This window comes from Podarcis vaucheri (genome assembly GCF_965113315.1).
Source record: "Podarcis vaucheri genome assembly, chromosome: 11".
NCBI lineage: Eukaryota > Metazoa > Chordata > Lepidosauria > Squamata > Lacertidae > Podarcis > Podarcis vaucheri.
Genome location: NC_138749.1, coordinates 6,610,784 through 6,630,494, shown reverse-complemented (window position 1 = coordinate 6,630,494; position 19,711 = coordinate 6,610,784).

Genomic DNA, 19,711 nt, shown 5'->3' with positions numbered 1-19,711 from the left:
AATAGGGGGGAAAGAAAAGAAAAGAAAAAACAATTTAAAATACAGGTAAAAATGCATTTTAAAATGGAGCCTCATCTTAAAAGTAGTCGATAAATCAAGACCATAAGGGGAGGGAAACATAAGAGTCAGACTGAGGCCAAACCAAAGGCCAGGCAGAATAGCTCTTTCTTCCAGCCCTGCAGAAAGATGTCAAGTCCTGCAGGGCCCTAGTGTCTTGTGACAGAGCATTCCACCAAGTCGGGGCCAGTACTGAAAAGGCCCATCTAGTCAAGCATTCTTTGGGAAACCCTCAAACTGGGTCCAATTACAAGAATATGCTCCCCGTCCCAGTTTTCAGCAACCATAGAGGCAGGGCGCAGCCATTGAGAGCCTTATTCTTGATGAATTTGTCAAATCCTCTTCTAAAGCCATTCAAGTTGGTGGCCCTCGCTGTCTCCTGTGAGAGCAAGCTCCGTAGTTTTACTACACATTGTGTGAAGAAGTACTTTTTTAAAAAATCCATCCTGAATCTTCCAATACTCAACTTCATTGGATGTCTACAAATTCTAGTGTTCTGAGAGACAAATGAAAACTTGTTTCTATCCACTTTATTCATGCCATGGTTAGTTTTATACAATTGCTCGCCTTTTTCACCTAAACCCAAAGGTCCCAAATGCTGTGTTCCTTTCCTCAAAGGGTAGTCATCTTGATCATTTTGGTGGTCCTTTTCTGATTCCTCCCCCAACTCTGCTATTAGGCCCGTTAATTTAAGTAAGGGCTTACCACTTATGTAAGCAGGGCTTACCATTTGGCCAAAGACTACAGCGGCCATTTTCTCTGTGGCCACAGCCCCACAGATCCCCTATATATCTTTTAGCAGCTACTGACTGGTTATCAGCGGTTGTCTGCTTCCACCCAGCTTTCTAATTTCTTAGGTGAGCGAGATGCTAATCAAGCAGCTTGAGACCAAGCGGCTGATGAAAATAATCAAATCCAAATTTGTCCAGAGGGAAACACACTCAACTTTGAAGTAGGAGAGAGGAAATTGTCACGTTGAAGTCACCGGAGACAGGCTTCCTGTTACAAAGAAGGCCCTGGAGAGATGGCACCTGATTTGCTGCTCGTCGGCTTGGCGTCTCAGTGACAGGGCAATTGTAATTAGAAGGAGCCAAACGAGATGCCAGCTCCCCCCACTCTTGCAATTCAGACAGCCGAGTTAAAGGCATGCCACATTCCGTTAAGATTGGAGCGGGGAAGAGATGCAGGTAACATGCTAAAAGGTAACAAGTTTCCCCTTCTGGGGACATCTTTACATGAAATTCAGATCAGTCTCTGAGGAGAAGGGAAATCAGATGCAGACTCAGCGGGATCCAGATGTTCACATTGCTCCTAAGGGAATTGCTAGCTGCTCTCTGTTGAGGAGTCTGAGCGAAGGTGAAATCACAGGTTTGGTTCTTACCAGAGTATTTATACAGCAACTCTTTTGGCAGATGAGCTACCTACGCAACCAAGATTGTCTGACACCTAAATAGTTTGGGATCTTGATAGCCCTGTTGCATGACACTCCAACCTCCAATCTATGCTAGATTCCAGGGATTTCAGGCAGGGTTCTGTTTCCTTGGAATGAGGGACAGTGGAGACTGTGGTGTCTTGATGATATATGGTTTATTTACAGAGACCACACCTGGAATACTATGTCCATTTCTGGGCATCATAATTTAGGAAGGATGTTGACAAGCTGGAACGTGTGCAGAGGAGGACAACCAAGATGACTAAGGGTCTGGAAACCAAGCCTTATGAGGAGCGCTTGAAGGAGCTAGGTAAGTTTAGCCTGGAAAAGAGGAGACTGCGAGGAGATACAATAGCCATCTTCAAATATATCAAGGGCTGTGACATGGAAAATGGAATGAACTTTGTTTTCTCCTCCTCTGGAAAGTAGGACTCAAACCAATGGCTTCAAGTTACAAGAAAGGAGATTCCGACTAAACATATGGAAAAGCTTTCTGACAGTAAGAGTTTTTCAACATTGGAATGGTCTCCCTCGGGAGGTTGTGGACTCTCCTTCCTTGTAGGTTTTTAAGCAGAGGTTGGATGGCCATCTGTCATGGATGCTTTAGCTGAGATTCTTGCATTGCAGGGAGTTGGACTAGATAACCCTTGGGGTCCCTTTCATCTCTACAATTATATAATTCCATGTACAACCTGAGCCTATGATGGAGGGACTCACAGGATTGACCCACCAGAAGATGTTGCTTCTACAGTCTTGGATTCGAATAGAAATCAAGAATCTCTCTTAATCTCAGGCTGATGCCTGCTTCTTCCTTTTAGTCTGGCTCATCCCCCCCACTTCGGTTCTGGCCATTGTCTTTCTAACCGTCAACCGGTTGAGTGAGGGGGCCCTACACTTTCACCCCCTGGCAAAGAGCCACTTCCTTTGTTACCCTAATGACCCATACTTAGGACCATTACCAAGAAATTTAGCCAATGACTATTCCAATGATTTAATCCTTGCTGGATCCAGCAGTTAGAAAGTACTCAGGCATGCAGCAATTAGAAGAGACTCAGGCATTCAGACATTCTGAATAGGTACAGTGTATTTGTGAGCAGGCCACACCTCAGAAGCAGGACAAAAGGCCAATAGCCCCCACCCCAGTCTTTCCCAGCAGTTGGCAATTCAGAGACTTGCTGACTCTGATTTTGGAGGAAACTGTCATAACTAGCAAACCTTGGTTGCATTCAGGCAGCATTTGTTCCTCTTTGCATTGTATATACAGTGGTACCTCAGGTTACAGATGCTTCAGGTTACAGATGCTTCAGGTTACAGACTCTGCTAACCCAGAAATAGTACCTCGGGTTAAGAACTTTGCTTCAGGATGAGAGCAGAAATCGTGTGCAGCGGCAGCGGGAGGCCCCATTAGCTAAAGTGGTGCTTCAGGTTAAGAACAGTTTCAGGTTAAGAACGGACCTCCAGAACGAATAAAGTTCTTAACTAGAGGTACCACTGTAATTGTTCACATTGTATATAATTTTTCACATGGTATATGATTGTTCACCTAAAAGCTGCTTCTTGAAATCTAGTGAAATTTAGCAGAGGTTTTGCACTCATTTTTGCATTGTTTCCAGAAGAAGAAAAAATCCATTTGCAACCCCATTAAATTTGAAATTAGCAGGAGTTTTGTGTTGATGAAATTTGACCTCTTGCTGCAAAGTGTTGTGGTTGGTTTTACTGCCATCCCCTCCTTCATCTCGAAACCAATGGTGATGCCACACACTGCCTCTCTGGTTGTGTACACAAGTTCGTTAAAACTTCAATTTTCCCCTTCCAAAGAATCACGGGAGTGGCAGTGTACTCCCCACAGGACTAAATTTCCCCAAACCCTTAACAAACTACAGTTCCCAGAATTCTTTGGTAGGATTCTGCCCCTCATCTCCCCCCACCAAAAAAAAAAAAAGAGTCACTGGTCCAAGACCTGCAATGGGTTCAAATCCTGACATATTCCACTCAGACTAGGGAGAGAATGAGAGAAAGAACAAAGGAAGAGTCTGTAGCAAATGACAGGATCCTTCAGTGTTCAAACTATACCTCCTAGGTCTGACCATCTTCCACTTGTCATCAGCATTCAGTTCAGTTCATCATATCATTTTTCAAAGAGAATATCGCCTTCTTCTAGTTATTTTATTTTTAACTCGCTCTGGCAGTCTCGCATCTCCTTGTTCTGTCACAAAAGTCATCTGCAAGGCACTGCTCCCCTCTTGCCTCCAGTTCTTCTGTTTACTGAATTAAATGCTTCGTGCTCAGCCTGTAAGGTGGACTGGTTCCCTTTTTGTTCATCCTATTATTGTTTTGTGTTTGGTGCCTGGAGTCACTGGCTCTGAATGCTCTGTTCTTGACACCGATGCCCGTCAAGCTCTCTGTCAAATCCCAGTTCAGTCGCATTGCATTTTGCACAGATGGGACCAAAAAATGGCACATGGCAAAAGAAGGTCATTACAGGGGAGGCCACAGTAGAGAAGGTAAAATCGCCGTTGGTTGCATTTTCAGGGGCCCAGTGTTCTCAGAGAGGGATATGGCAGTTCCTGGAGAGAATACCCTCTGCAGAATATTGCCACTAGGCAGTAAGAACCAGTTAAAGAGCAACCTAATGGCTGGATGTTAAACAGAGGGGGGAAAAAACAGCTTCAGTTAAAGTGCGAGGAGGGTTCTGTCTATACAGTGAAAAAAAGGTTACGTGTAGTTGGATGAGAGATGGTGAGCAGATAGGGTTGCAGAAGGTGGTTGGGGAGAAGATTAAAAATCCAAGAAGATATATTTTTCCTTTATAAAGTGTTTTAATGGAAAGTTCTCTCAGACTCTTAGGTCTCTGTCCAGTAATGCTTTACTAAAGGAAGTCTGACTATTTGTGAGTTTGGTGTGAGTCTCCATAATTGAACCCCGAGGAAAATTTGTCCCACATCTGTCATCGTACTGTCAGAAAATATCCAACACACTATTCCACTCTGGAAGGTGTGCATGCTATACAAGTTGAAAACGGCATCCCACCCCCCAAATTGAGAGAAATTGGTAATTGGAGGGGTGTGGTAGGGTTGTTTACCCAAGCCATTCCCATTACTGTAATGGTAAAAAGGTAAAGGACCCCTGACTGTTAAGTCCAATCGTGAAAGACTGGGGTTGCGGCACTCATCTGGCTTTATTGACCGAGGGAGCCAAAGTTTGTCCGCAAACAGTTTTTCTGGGTCATGTGGCCAGCATGACTAAGCTGTGAAACCAGAGCAGCATACGGAAACACCATTTACCTTCCCGCCAGAGCGGTACCTATTTATCTACTTGCACTTTGACTTGCTTTCGAACTGCTAGGTTGGCAGGAGCTGGGACCGAACAACAGGAGCTCACCCCTTTGCGGGGATTCGAACCACCGACCTTCCGATTGGCAAGCCCTAGGCTCAGTGGTTTACACCACAGCGCCACCCACATCCCTTACTGAATGGTAGTCCATCTTAAGCTTTAGTGTCTGGGAGGGGCAGTAGCAACAAATTCTAGGGCATCATGAGTGAGCACAAGGCAATCTAAGAAGAGACTCTCATAGCTGGTCCTCACGAACTGCCAATCACAGAGGTAAATGATGCCTGCAGTAGCCTGACTTATCATGCAGAGAAGAAACAGAAGTTAACTTGCCTGTAAGAATGGTGGATGAATTCTTTACTCCAAAAGTACTTGTAGATTGGAATGAAACTCCCAGTTGACTTACTTACCTGCTTGGGTTTTGCAAGGCATTTTACATTTGCAAGAAGTGCATGCAAAAAATGCATGTGTTCTACAAAATAGGAAAACAAAATACTTATTTTACTGGTAAATGTATTGCACGGAGGGGCCACTCTCTGTGTTACGAAACTATTATTGTCACTCAAAAGAAACCAGACCATTTCTGCCAGATGCACCTGCTTGCTTGTGTGAACAAAGATTTCAGAAAGAAATCTCTTGGGTCTCTCTTGGTCAGCCTAACAGAATAGGAGTTCTGTCTTCCACCTGAGGCTGACCACAAATACAAAATTTGTCTGTGCATGGGACCTTGTTGTAGCAGCCATCCAAGACTGCAGTGGGCATTTCTTGGAAACACAGCTCAATAAAGGCATTTCTTAAGTAAGCTGGTGAGAGTTTGGTCAGATAACTAGCTCTAAAATGTTATGTTCTCAAGAGTAGGTACCAAGGGGGAAATTTGGTGTTTCTAATTAGCTGCTGATCCCTTCTGGATTCTATTGAAAAGCATCATAGCCTTCATATTTCATGTAAATCAAATAGCAAAAAAATCATATTGTGGTGTAGAGCAGCACACAGCAGGATGGAATGGCATTCAGTGGAACAGAATGGGATGGAGCAGTCCTGTTTTTGAGGCTGAAATTGAATGACATTAACTGCTTGGGAAGATCTAAACCATGGGGAGGCAAATGAAGGCCCGGGGGCCGAATCCGGCCCAATTACCTTCTAAATCCAGCCCGCAGACGGTCCGGGAATCAGCGTGTTTTTACATGAGTAGAATGTGCCCTTTTATTTAAAATGCAACTCTGGGTTATTTGTGGGGCATAGGAATTGGTTCATTTTTTGATTCCAAAATATAGTCCGCCCCCCCACAAGATCTGAGGGACAGTGAACTGGCCCCCTGCTGAAAAAGTTTGCTGACCCCTGATCTAAACAGCCCCCATCCTGAAGAGCCAGTTTGTGCTATTGTGGCCAGAGTTTGGTGCAAGCATCCATAGTGCTGAATTGGGCTGTGGAATCAGGTGCCCGGAAGCCTTCCAATAAACATAGTCCCCTCATCCAGCTTGCAATATGTTTTCAGAACCCTGTTCCTTTGTTCACGTGGCCCTTAACCAGCTCAAGATGTTTGAGAATTCTGTGCATCCTTGGGAAACTGCATGACCTGAGTCCACAAGGCACTGAAGTGTGTTTGAGCCAAGCTCATAATACCGAACACGGAAACGTTTGAGTGTCATAAAAAAAGCACACTCTCGGGGCGGGGGGGAGGGAATGCAAGTTTAATACGGCACAGTATGCACAGTGTAGCTCAAATATTAACGGTTTTAAAATAGTGTTTACTGCGAAGGAGATGGGAGATTCATTAGTGGCAGAAGAGTGCCATAAGCCAGGCTCCTCCAGAGGCACAGAAGTTACTAGCAATGAAAATGATGCTTGTGAAGGGCCATGCCATCTGCAAATTTACACGTTTGATGGCTTACGGTGGGGGGGTTGGGGTGGGAAAGGAAAGCATGAAATTATTCTGAAATACTGATGGGAAAGTTCAAAAATAAGAGAGGTGAGTGCTTGGGAAATACAATCAGAAACTATTCTGTTTTTTTCTGATAAAGCCGAGCAGAAATGGTAATTTTTTCGTTTATGTATTTTCTTCTCTTCTTAAATGCCATCTTCCTCATTCCCCAAGGGAGCTGTAAAATATACATTCACCTCCCGATAGTCAAAGTTCTCTGTTAAACAATGCATCCAAATGATGATGTTTCTACTGTATTTCCTGCATCCCTCCTAACATCCAAACCTGCCGCATCTGGAACCATGAAGGGAGGGGGGGGGAATCACACGGTGAGTGACAGGCATCTGGGGAGAGTATATTAAACTTTGATGCCATTCAATAAAAAAACATCAAGGGAGATGGAACCTTTACAATTCTCCAACACATTTTTTCCCCCTTTCTCGGTGATGTTTCAAAAACAAATAAAGGGAGGGGGGGAAATAAAAGGAAGAACCTGGGGGTCACAACTGAACAAGCTGAAATGTTTCATCAAGCACATCTCTCCAAAATGTAACCTGACAGCATCTTTTTCATTTTTCGTTTTCTCACTTAAATGAATAAAAAAAGATGTGCAAATGATGTTGATTCTTTTTCTTTTGTAAATAAAGATTTAAGCTCCCCCCTCCCCCATTTAACAGTTTGATTCCCATGCCTAGAAAAACCCAGAGCTTTTTTTAAAAAAGAAAAAAATCATTGAAAAATTCTGTTTGGAAGCGATTTCGTATCAATGTTCAGAGGCACAGAAACTTCCCAAGAAATATCATTAGTCTTTGAAAACTCCATTAAGATTCCTGCTACACTTGGAGAGGTATTAAAGTTGGCCCTGTAACCCAAGCCTTCTCTGCACTAGGCTGGAGGTGGGTGGGATGGATTGGGAAGAAGTCCCCTTCCCCCTAGGCTTACCAGCTTCCTCCTGCAAAGTGATGCCTGCATCACACCATGGATGCAGAGCTCCCCCTTCCACATGACAGTGAAAATCCCTGATACAGGGCATTCCAGGTGCAAGGATATGCTGAGCTGTCCTGAGATCCATTGGATCTCACTGACATCATGGCATTATCATCATGCCACCAGCTTGTGGCTTTGTTCAGCGAACTCTCTGCCACCCGCTGACTTTCTCCCCAGCTGGCACACTCCATAGGATAAGATGGCAACTGGGTGCTGGGTGAGATCCCATGGACAGTAATACTAAAAGGAAAGGGAGTTCATGATGGCTGGGAGTTTGTTAAGAGGGAGATAGTAAAAGCACAACTTCAGGCAATACCAAATGAGACGGAAACATGGAAGTTGCCTAAAGAAGCCAGGGTGGCTATCTAAAGAACTTTTAACTGAGTTAAGATTAAAAAAGGATGTGTACAAAAAATGGAAAAGGGGGGAAACCACCAAAGAGGAATTCAAACAAATAGCCAGCACATGTAGACACAAAGTCAGAAAAGCTAAAGCACAGAATGAACTCAGGCTTGCTAGAGAGGTTAAAAGCAACAAAAAAGGCTTTTATGGGTATGTCCGTAGCAAAAGGAAGAACAAAGAAACAGTGGGGTCACTCAGAGGAGAAGATGGTGAAATGCAAACAGGGGACACAGAAAGGGCTGAACTCCTCAATGCCTTCTTTGCCTCAGTCTTCTCCGATAAAGAAAACAATGCCCGACCTGAAGAATTTGGAGCAAATGATTCAGCAGAGGAAACACAGCCCAGAATAACTAAGGAGATAGTACAAGAATACTTGGCTAGTTTAGATGTATTCAAGTCTCCAGGGCCAGACGAACTGCATCCAAGAGTATTAAAAGAACTGGCAGATGTGATCTCAGAACCACTGGCAGTCATCTTTGAGAATTCCTGGAGAACAGGCGAAGTCCTGGCAGACTGGAGGAGGGCAAATGTTGTCCCTATTTTCAAAAAGGGGAAAAGAGAGGACCCAAATAATTATCGCCCAGTCAGTCTGACATCAATACCAGGGGAGATTCTGGAGCAGATCATTAAGCAAACAGTCTGTGAGCATCTAGAAAGGAATGCAGTGATCACCAATAGTCAGCATGGATTTCTGAAAAATAAGTCATGTCAGACTAACCTGATCTCATTTTTTGACAGAATTACAAGCCTGGTAGGTGAAGGGAACGCAGTGGATGTAGCCTACCTTGATTTCAGCAAGGCATTTGACAAGGTGCCCCATGATATTCTTGTAAAGAAGCTGGTAAAATGTGGTCTTGACTATGCTACCACTCAGTGGATTTGTAACTGGCTGACTGACCAAACCCAAAGGGTGCTCATCAATGGTTCGTTCCTCTTCATCCTGGAGAAGAGTGACTAGTGGGGTGCCACAGGGTTCTGTCTTTGCGCTTGGTCTTATTCATCATCTTTATCAAAGACTTGGATGATGGACTCAAGGGCATCCTGATTAAATTTGCAGATGACACCAAACTGGGAGGGGTGGCTAACACCCCAGAGGACAGGATCACACTTCAAAACGACCTTGACAGATTAGAGAACTGGGCCAAAACAAACAAGATGAACTTTAACAGGGAGAAATGTAAAGTATTGCACTTGGGCAAAAAAAATGAGAGGCACAAATACAAGATGGGTGACACCTGGCTTGAGAGCAGTACATGTGAAAAGGATCTAGGAGTCTTGGTTGACCACAAACTTGACATGAGCCAACAGTGTGACGCGGCAGGTAAAAAAGCCAATGCAATTCTGGGCTGCATCAATAGGAGTATAGCATCTAGATCAAGGGAAGTAATAGTGCCACTGTATTCTGCTCTGGTCAGACCTCACCTGGAGTACTGTGTCCAGTTCTGGGCACCACAGTTCAAGAAGGACACTGACAAACTGGAACGTGTCCAGAGGAGGGCAACCAAAATGGTCAAAGACCTGGAAACGATGCCTTATGAGGAACGGCTAAGGGAGCTGGGCATGTTTAGCCTGGAGAAGAGGAGGTTAAAGGGTGATATGATAGCCATGTTCAAATATATAAAAGGATGTCACATAGAAGAGGGAGAAAGTTTGTTTTCTGCTGCTCCAGACAAGCGTACACGGAGCAATGGATCCAAACTACAAGAAAGAAGATTCCACCTAAACTTTAGGAAGAACTTCCTGACAGTAAGAGCTGTTCGACAGTGGAATTTGCTGCCAAGGAGTGTGGTGGAGTCTCCTTCTTTGGAGGTCTTTAAGCAGAGGCTTGACAACCATATGTCAGGAGTGCTCTGATGGTGTTTCCTGCTTGGCAGGGGGTTGGACTCGATGGCCCTCGTGGTCTCTTCCAACTCTATGATTCTATGCAACCTTGCAGTTGTGGCAACCATTGAGCAGTGGGCAGCATTAGGGTGCCACCTCAGCACACGGAAGGCTTCTCATGTTGAAAGGATCTCAGCTAGCAGGGCAGGGAAGGTCACTGTCAAAGAATCATGAGAGTTTGGGACTTATGGATGGACAGAAGTGAAACTGATAGAATTCCCCCATCCCTAGAATGAAGAAAAGTCCCAAATATCCTCCAGATGTTCTGGATTATACCTCCCATCAGTCCTAGGCAATGCTGGCATGGGCTGATGGTATTTGTAGTCCAAAATCTCCAGAGGGTACCAGGTCAGCATAAATTGTTTTACAGTAGCACTTTTCCATTAGAGATTTCTAGGAATGTCCGCAGGTGGACGTTGAACCGAGAGGGCCTATTACCCCTTCTCTTCCTTCCATAAATCACTCTCCCTCTTCCCATGTGGTACTTGACACCGCCAAAAAGAACTTTAAAAGAAGGAATAAAACTCGATGTACTCACATTCAATTAATATTAGTCATATTATTAATACTTGCCAGTTAAGGACTTATCAGCAGATAATTGACCTTGTCAGTGTTCTGTGCCCTTTTCATTGCTTCAGGATCCTTTAAGTCCCATCATGCTTAATTATAACCTGGGAAAGTCAAAGAGAAGGGTTTCTTCCTCTCTCTCTCTCTCTCCATCTTTCCCTCTCTCCCTTTCTTAAGTGCAAAAAAAAAAAGTCAAAAAGAAAGTAGGGGAGAATGGGGAAAAATCTTTTAATGTATTTAATTTCCTCAATTAATATAGTGACTCCTGCAGAATGGTTTTCCCCAGGGCATGACATATATACCTGTCTTAGACCACCAGACGGCTGATGTACGGTACGTGTTCAGACAGTTTTCCTTCCTTGGGTATTTTTTAAAATTAACACACACACACACACATTCACTATTGCAGCTGGAGAAGTTTCTCACACTCCCTTTCATACTGCAGCAAAGATGGCCAAAGTCAAAAGTGGAAGGAGATATCATTGCATCTCCCAGGAAGCTGTCATGGCAATGAATCCAGCAGCCATCCAGACACAAGAGTCAGAGGCTGCAGAGGCTGCTCTTGTGAAGCTGGATCAAGATCAGGGTTCTGAGCTGATTGCTAGAGGTCAGGGAAACACTACTACTGAGATGGGTGGACAGGAGCCCCCAGAGTAACCTAGCAGACACCCAGAACCATAACCTAGACACCCGTAGGTACATTTCCCTGAGGAATCAGGTGTCTCCTAGCACATTTGAGTCCAGAGGTGACCACACCAGGAAAGTTCCATTGCACCAATGCAATAATTTAGTTGAAATACCATGCTTAATTCTGAGTTAATCTCTGCCCAAGATGAAAATTTCTCTATTCCTCTATCATGACTGCACAATTTGCAAGTGCCTTGTGCAGAGAAACGGCTTCAAATACGATGGAAAGGGTTTCAAAAGATAAAGGGAAGAGAAAACTGAGCTTTCTGTACTTCTGTCAGATTTTCAGGACATCCATTTCGATTTCGGCATCATCTCTGCATGCAGAAACCAATGGCTCCTGGTCCGGCTGCCTAGCCCACTGCTTTTGGCATGAAAGCCATCTCTCTGCTGGAGCTTCCAAGGAGAAAGTACAAGGAGAGCTCGGAGAGGCCTGAAGCAGACAACAAAAGAAAGGAGGAAAGAAGCTTGAAAGAGGATGAAGCAAACAGTTCAAAGGCTAGAAAATGGGAGGGAGTGGCAGGCAGGTAAAAGGGCAGGTGCCCTGGAGGGAAGCAGACACAGCAGAAGACAGAGGAATGAAATCCACTTGCTAATGGCCATTAGAGTTGATGGTGTCTTCTGCACTGAATAATGTATCTATCGCTCGAGTGACTTGGCTCTTGGCTCAAGCATCAGGTGCCAGCCTAGAGGTGTGGGATGAATCCTTCATAATGATCATCTCGGACAACAAGGGCTCTGCATACTGAACAAACACCATGGGTGATGCAGCATGCGGGTTCCAAACTGGAACATAGGAAGCTGTCTCATGTTGAGTCAGACTCATTGGAACACCTAAATTAGTATTTTTCTACACTGGCTGGCAGCAATTATCCAAGGTTTCAGGGAGGGGACATGTGCACTGGGACCTTCTGCACGCCAAGCATGTTCTATCCAGTGGCAGACTTGGGTACCATGGCACCCTGTGCTAGACCATAATTTGATGCCCCCTTCCACCCAGTCCTTGTGCTGCCTTCCCAAAGGCAAGTAAGTTTGGTGTGCCAAAGGCACACAGTTTGGGGAAGGACATGCTAGAGCCCTTTTACCTCCTTCCCAAAGCTGGGAAAGTGCTAGCTAAGCTTTGGGAAGGAGAAGGTAGGAGTCTAGCACCCAGTGTGGTGTAGTGGTTAAGAGCGGTAGTCTCGTAATCTGGTGAACCGGGTTCGCGTCTCTGCTCCTCCACATGCAGCTGCTGGGTGACCTTGGGCCAGTCACACTTCTCTGAAGTCTCTCAGCCTTACTCACCTCACAGAGTGTTTGTTGTGGGGGAGGAAGGGAAAGGAGAATGTTAGCCGCTTTGAGACTCCTTAGGGTAGTGATAAAGCAGGATATCAAATCCAAACTACTCCTCCTCCTCCTCCTCCTCCTCCTCCTCCTCCTCCTCCTCCTCTTCTTCTTCTTCTTCTTCTTCTTCTTCTTCTTCTTCTTCTTCTCATGCCTCCATCCCAAAGCCCAGCACCTTGCTTACCGCGCTTTCAGACAGTGCCCCCTGTCTCCCTAAATGTAAATTATGATTCTAATCCTTATGGTTCCAAACCAAGAGCTGATCTAAACAGAAACTTAGGAAGCTACTGTGTCATGCCATTGGTCCATGTAACTCAGAATTGTCAACACTGATTTCAGCCAGGGTCTCCCATAGCCCCAACTAGAGATGTTGTGGATTAAACACAAGATCTTCTGATGTTCTATCACTGAATTAGGGCCCTTCCCCATATCTGGTGCTGGAAAGAAGGGCGTGCAGTTAAAGTAACTTAGAAACCCATTTCAGGTCTGCATGGTGTTAGAATACTTAACCTGTGGTTTTCTTGGATTTGCTTTTATTGTGGGCCGGAGAGTTGGAACGAGGGTGGGCACAGAGTCTTCCACCTTCCTCTGTTGAACTTCCTGGAGTTGGCAGGTATGAAATCACTCCTCGCCTGGGAATCTCTGAGCCTGAGAAGGAGCTGAGCAGGAGCCACTGTCTAGTTGAACAGAGAGTGTTTTATCAAGCAAGGAACATTACTGTCAAGAAATTACAACCTCAGCATTGACATAAATGTTGACAACGCCATTTCCGCTGATAGCAGTATCAGAGCAGATTATGATTCACACAGGACTGCCCAAAGAGTGGTGATTTAGATGAAATGCACCCAAATAAGAAAAAGAAAAAAGAAATCCTGCAAGGAAAACGGCAGATGACAAGGCTTTTATCGGCCCACCGATGAGATGAAGCACACTCTCTGTTCCATCCTTGGTAGCTTCCTGCCTTTGGAGATAAACTAGCACACTCCCACAAGTCTCCCACTTTCCAACATGCCCCACTTTCTTCACACACACCCCGATGTCTGCAAGAGAACCCAGGCATATAGGTAAAGGTAAAGGGACCCCTGACTGTTAGGTCCAGTCACAGACGACTCTGGGGTTGCGGCGCTCATCTCACTTTATTGGCCGAGGGAGCCAGCATACAGCTTCCGGGTCATGTGGCCAGCATGACTAATCCACTTCTGGTGAACCAGAGCAGCGCACGGAAATGCCGTTTACCTTCCTGCCAGAGCAGTATCTATTTATTTACTTGCACTTTGACGTGCTTTCAAACTGCTAGGTTGGCAGGAGCAGGAATCAAGCAATGGGAGCTCACCCTGTCACGGGGATTTGAACTGCCAACCTTCCAATCGGCAAGCCCTAGGCTCAGTGGTTTAGACCACAGCGCCACCCGTGTCCCTCAACCCAGACATATAATGAATGCTAAAAGGTGACCGGAGGCAAACCTTGCAAAGAACAATACAATGTTTTTATTCAGCCTGTGCAATGAATGCCAATTGCAATGAAAGTTCAAGCCCACTGAATTCATCTAATCTCAGTCATAACCCTGGGAGTTCTGCCATATACCAAAGGCTGTAAATGTTCCACGCTTAAAACTCTTTCCCACTCATAAACAGAACTTTAATACATAAGGTTCCAGTTACAGATAGGTAGCCGTGTTGGTCTGCCATAGTCAAAATAAAAAAAATTCCTTCCAGTAGCACCTTAAAGACCAACTAAGTTAGTTCTTGACTTAGTTAGTCTTTAAGGTGCTACCGGAAGGAATTTTTTTATTTTAATACATAAGATGAGCCTTCCAGATCAGGCCAATGGGTTAGGCCAAAGAGTGGGTTAAAATGGAATACGCCTCCCAGTATCTCCTAACACTCCCTGCTTCAGAAGGTTGGTCCTCCAACCAGTAGGTGGCCTTCTAAGAATCTAAGAAGAGCCTTGCTGGATCAGGCCAATGGCAAATCTAGTCCAGCATCCTTTCCCACAGTCACAAAACTCACAAGCAGGACCCAAGCCCAAGAGCACTCAGCCCTCCTGCAGTTTCCAGCAACTTAAAGGAAATATATATATATATATCAATCAGGTGTTGGGTGTCTAGCCCCTAGCTTTAATAATAAAAAAAACCAACACACCCAGTGATGCAATTAAAAGACATTGGTAAATCACATGAGTTTAAGTTGGTTAGGAAAAATTGTTGCCAAGCACATTTGTTTTGTTTTCAGATAATTCCCTCCTGCGTCTTGGCAAGGCACCATTCTCCAGAGGTGGTGAGAATGGTTATCCTGCAGCGCCGAGGTGAAGTTGTAGCTGAGCCCTGGTAAATGTCCTGCATGTGTATGTAGATCATGAAGCTCTTTGAACTCTGGCTTACAGGCATGCACCTCTTCAACACATTCCTGCTCAGTTTCCAGTCTGGTAGTGCCCCCTTCCTGCCCTGGCCGACTGAGATGTCCACATTTGACATGATGTAGTCATATGAGCCATGTCAGCAGATTCCTGCCCAAGCGTTTAAAAAACAAAACAAAACTTTGAGCTCTTAAAACTTGAAAATCCATACTTTAAAAAATAATAATAATTGCAATGGGGGAAGACCAAACTTAAAGAGTGGAGAAAGGAAGGGAAACGGGCATTGGTGGATTTGCTCATCCTTAATTGTGACGAGAGGTTTTGGGGCATGGCCTCACGTTGACTATCACATCTCATTCTGCCTTAATAACATTTCAGCACTGTGAGTACAAAAAGTGGGGAAGAATAAGGGAAAAGAAAGGAAAGTGTGTGTGTGTGTGTGTGTGTGTGTGAGAGAGAGAGAGAGAGAGAGAGAGAGAGAGAGAGAGAGAGAGAGAGAGAGGAAGAAGATTAAGAACCCACTTTCTTGTTTGTTTGTTCATCAGCCATGCTACCTATATTTTCTGCCAAATGATTTTCACCTCGACAGTGTAATGAATATATCCTTCTCAATCCTATCTTCTGGGAAAAGCTTTTCCGCCACTAAATGAAGAATGTCAGTAACTTAAGTTATTGTTTCCTTGCATTAATGGTCTTGCTATTAGGACCTGCTTTCTTCCTACTTTTCTCTCCACCTCCTCCCACCCCCACCCCCCCGCCAATCACCATCCAACTCCCTCTTGAATGTGTGCCCTCTGGACCTACAGTGAATTGATTCAGCTGTTTCTTTGGGTAATCTTTCTATTTAGTAAATCCATTCAGTGCTTAATGTTCTACGTACTTCAGCAGCAGGAGATCATCCTACTTTGGAAGAAAGCGGCAGACGATTCTCAAAAAGCCAGGCTGTGGTGTCATTTTGTAGAGTCACTGGGCTGGGGAAAGTTGTGTAATTCAGTGATATCCAAAGGAGAGCCCTTCAAATGTTTCTGAACTACTATTTTCAACATCCTTAACCATTAGCCATGCTGACCAGGACTGAGGATAGTTCTAATCCAACAACAGTCTATGTTGGATATTCCTGGTCTAACCTAAAGAAATGTAGATCACTGGGAGTTTTGTCTAACCATTTTGAAATTATTTTTGCCTTTCTTCACAATTGTTTTGTGCTGTGCAAATGATGACCTCTTACGTTGTTTGCTGTTGTCATTACTTAATGTTTGCAAGACACTTGAATGTGCAGTGGTACCTCAGGTTACAGACTCTGCTAACCCAGAAATAGTACCTCAGGTTAAGAACTTTGCTTCAGGATGAGAACAGAAATTGTGCGGCAGCGGCGCAGCGGCAGCGGGAGGCCCCATTAGCTAAAGTGGTACCTCAGGTTGAGAACAGTTTCAGGTTAAGAACAAATCTCCGGAACGAATTAAGTTCTTAACCCGAGGTACCACTGTAAAGCAGTATAGAAATGCAATCTAGCAAGTCAAATTTTTGATGTTATCCTGCCCTACCTCCCACATGCTCAGAGCAGTATACAAGGTTCTCCCCGCACTGCCTCCCCAAAATTAATTTAATGTTCACAATGACCATGAGAGGCAGATCAAGCTGAGACAGAGACAGTCTTCAGTGAACTTTGCAACTGATTTGAATCTGGGTCTCTCTCAGCCTTGACTTGTACCCTGACCACTGCACCACACTGCCTTTCAAAATGTATTCAGCATGAATGTAAGAATCCCAAGTTACAAGTGAAAATTGTATTCTGGCATAAACTTAAAAAAAAAGTTATCAGAGGGCTTCCAGAAATCCCCCCTGGAGTCACTGGGAAATGGATTTAGTAGCCAGTAATTTCAAATTTCTTAGATAATGTGCAGGACTTACAGTACTGATTAGCTTTTAAATTACACTCTCCCTGGACAAGTAGAGTATTTAATTTTTTAATGGCCAGGAACGTCTCCCTGGTTTCTTCATGTTCACCTTCAGCTGGGATTGTACAACAGCTTTCTGCGAGTTGAGCAAAATGGGAAAAGGGGGGGCATTGCTTCTTGATCAAAAAGGAGAGGAAACAGGGCTTGGCAACTGGAGAGAAGGATGGCTTCTCTAATAGGGTAATGATACATCATTTTAACCCCTACATTTTGAAAGCAGCACCTGGGGATTTTTTAATCTCAAGTCTCCCTTTGACATTAATGGGAGTCTTGTGGCGGAAATGATCACATGAGCCTTTTGAGAATTTAATTTCATCTTAAGGCATTAAGTATCAAAGCATCAGAAAGCCTGAGAATCCAGAAGTATTTTTCCCCCACCCCCCACTTTAATCAATCAATTGATTAAAAGTATTTGCAAAACACACATTTTGATCGAATTTCTCCAGGGAGGCAAATGAGTCATATTAAAACCAATACAAATCATATGTCATATTAAAAACAACACCAACAACACCATGCTAAATCTATAAACAATCTATAAATATTCATTAGCATCAACATAGCAATAGAAACAGTAGGAAGCTAATCAGAATGACCTAAAAAACTTTCCTAAAGACGGCCACTTCATTTGAAAACTAACATTTTAAGCAGCTTATGCACTTTTAGGGGCAAAACATGGGTAGGTATGGGAGGAAACAGGAAATTCCTCCAGTACAGAAAGCTGTCTCCCCAACAGACATCTTAAATAGTTTTTAAGAGTTTCAGACTTCATTTAGGTGTGCTTCAGACAGTCTTATTCCAGCTGCTGAAGAGTGATGAAAAATTAGGATATTGGAATGGAAATGTGATTTTAAGAAAGTGAGGAAACCAGGTCATCCTGCTGGCTGGAACAGAGTCCCTGTTTCTGTTTGGCTCTACAGAGAACCATGAACACTTCTATAAAGTTTTGACTTATTCTTATTCCTCCACTGTTTTTGCTGATGGGACTCAAGGTTGCTTGCATATACAAATGAGAGCTACTAAAAAGATAGGAGGGGGTGGACAATTAAACATTGTTAGAAGTAAAACTATATACATATATTACATCTATTAAAACCAAAGATATAATTGCAATAAAACCAACATAGCCCTACCCTTTTCATTAAAAGCAGTCAGATTCCAAAAGGCTGTTGGAACAAGAAAGTCTCCACCTGCCGATGGAAGGACAACAAGGAGGAAGCCAGTCTAGCTTCTCTAGGAGGTCTGGGAGCAGTCACCCAAAATGACTTTCTCCTGCATCCCTACCACATGTGTCTGTGAGGGTTGTGAGAGACTGGAAGAAGCATCTCCTCTAAAGATCTCAAGAGCCACAGACCTGTAGTCTCCAACTCCAACAGCCCCAGCCAGCAGTAAGAAGGCAATAGAGCATGCAAGAAGTGTGCAAAAGTTGACCTTAAAGGGTGGGCAGTTCACAGAAGGGGAAACATGCTTGGTCCCAAACTGTTTAGGGCTCTATAGATAATAAGCAGCAGATTGAAACAGACTGGAAACAAGAACTCTTACATGTCACTCAAGGCTTAATGCATAAATTATCTAGAAGGGTCCCTTGTCCTAAAGCAGATGTTTTAACCCTTCTCTGATGTGGGACTTTCTGTGTCCTATTAGTAGACTTGGCTCTTGTGTTTGCTTAATTAATTAACTATTTGTAAGTTGTGTTTGGGCCTAAAAAGGTGCCATGAGTTTTTAATATAAAAAAGCCAAGAGCAGAACAGACAAATAGGAGTTTAAGTTGGTTAAGAAGCACACAGTTAACCTAAGGAACTGGCGATCATTTGCCAATGACCACCAACTTGAAGGTCTTTAAAGGAGGAGTAGACACATTCCTAGATGATAAGACTTCATTGGCTACTCTATTGTTGGAAGCCGTATAGCTCTGAATATCAAGTAGGGAGAGTGCACTCAGAATCTGCTAATGGCCTTCTCCGAGAGATATATAGTTGGAGATTGTGAGAAGAGAATGCTGGACAATGGGAGGTCTTTGGTCTGATGCAGCTTGCCTCTTCTGACATTTTTTAAAAATGCAAATATAATGTCCAGCCATTAAAAACACAGCCCATTGTAAGAGAGGCCCACAAACACATTTATTCTAGAATCCTGTTTAAGTGGCTATGGAGGAGGAGATTTAATCTTCCAGGAGGCCAGTAACCTGGGATGGTCTAATTTGAGCAGGCTAGAGAGGGATTATTACACAAGATGAGTTTAGGGAGGCACAGTGTTAACTGTATCAAAATTATTTTGATTTTCTCAAAACTCTTCAGATGTTTTATTAAAGCAACTACCACCCCACTCTCATACTCTCCAACATTTCTCTGATGGACATCCTAAGGAAAAGCGGGACATTCTGGGATCAAATCAGAAACTGGGACAGCTTCTGTAAATCCGGGACTGTCCCTGGAAAATAGGGACACTTGTAGGGTTCTGGGAGGAGAACTATAAAAACAGATCTGAGTTAATTTATTGTTTACATTGGTAAACATTTTAGTGGCAACACTATGCCTTGCCATGAAGACCTTAAACATCACAGCCACTGCCTTAAACTGCACCCCAGAAGCAAAACTAGCAGCCATTGTCTGCTATATCACTACTGTAACACATTCCTGCCTTTGCTCTGCAGGTATTCCAACAAACTGAAGCCTGTTTACACATGAAAAAAATGCACATGAATAAATGAAATACAGGATGCTGGTCCATTAGAGCTAATTGGGGACGGCACCACTAACTCCAGTCTGCCCTTCTTACTTACAACCAGTCCAGAGGGTGACATTTCTCCTC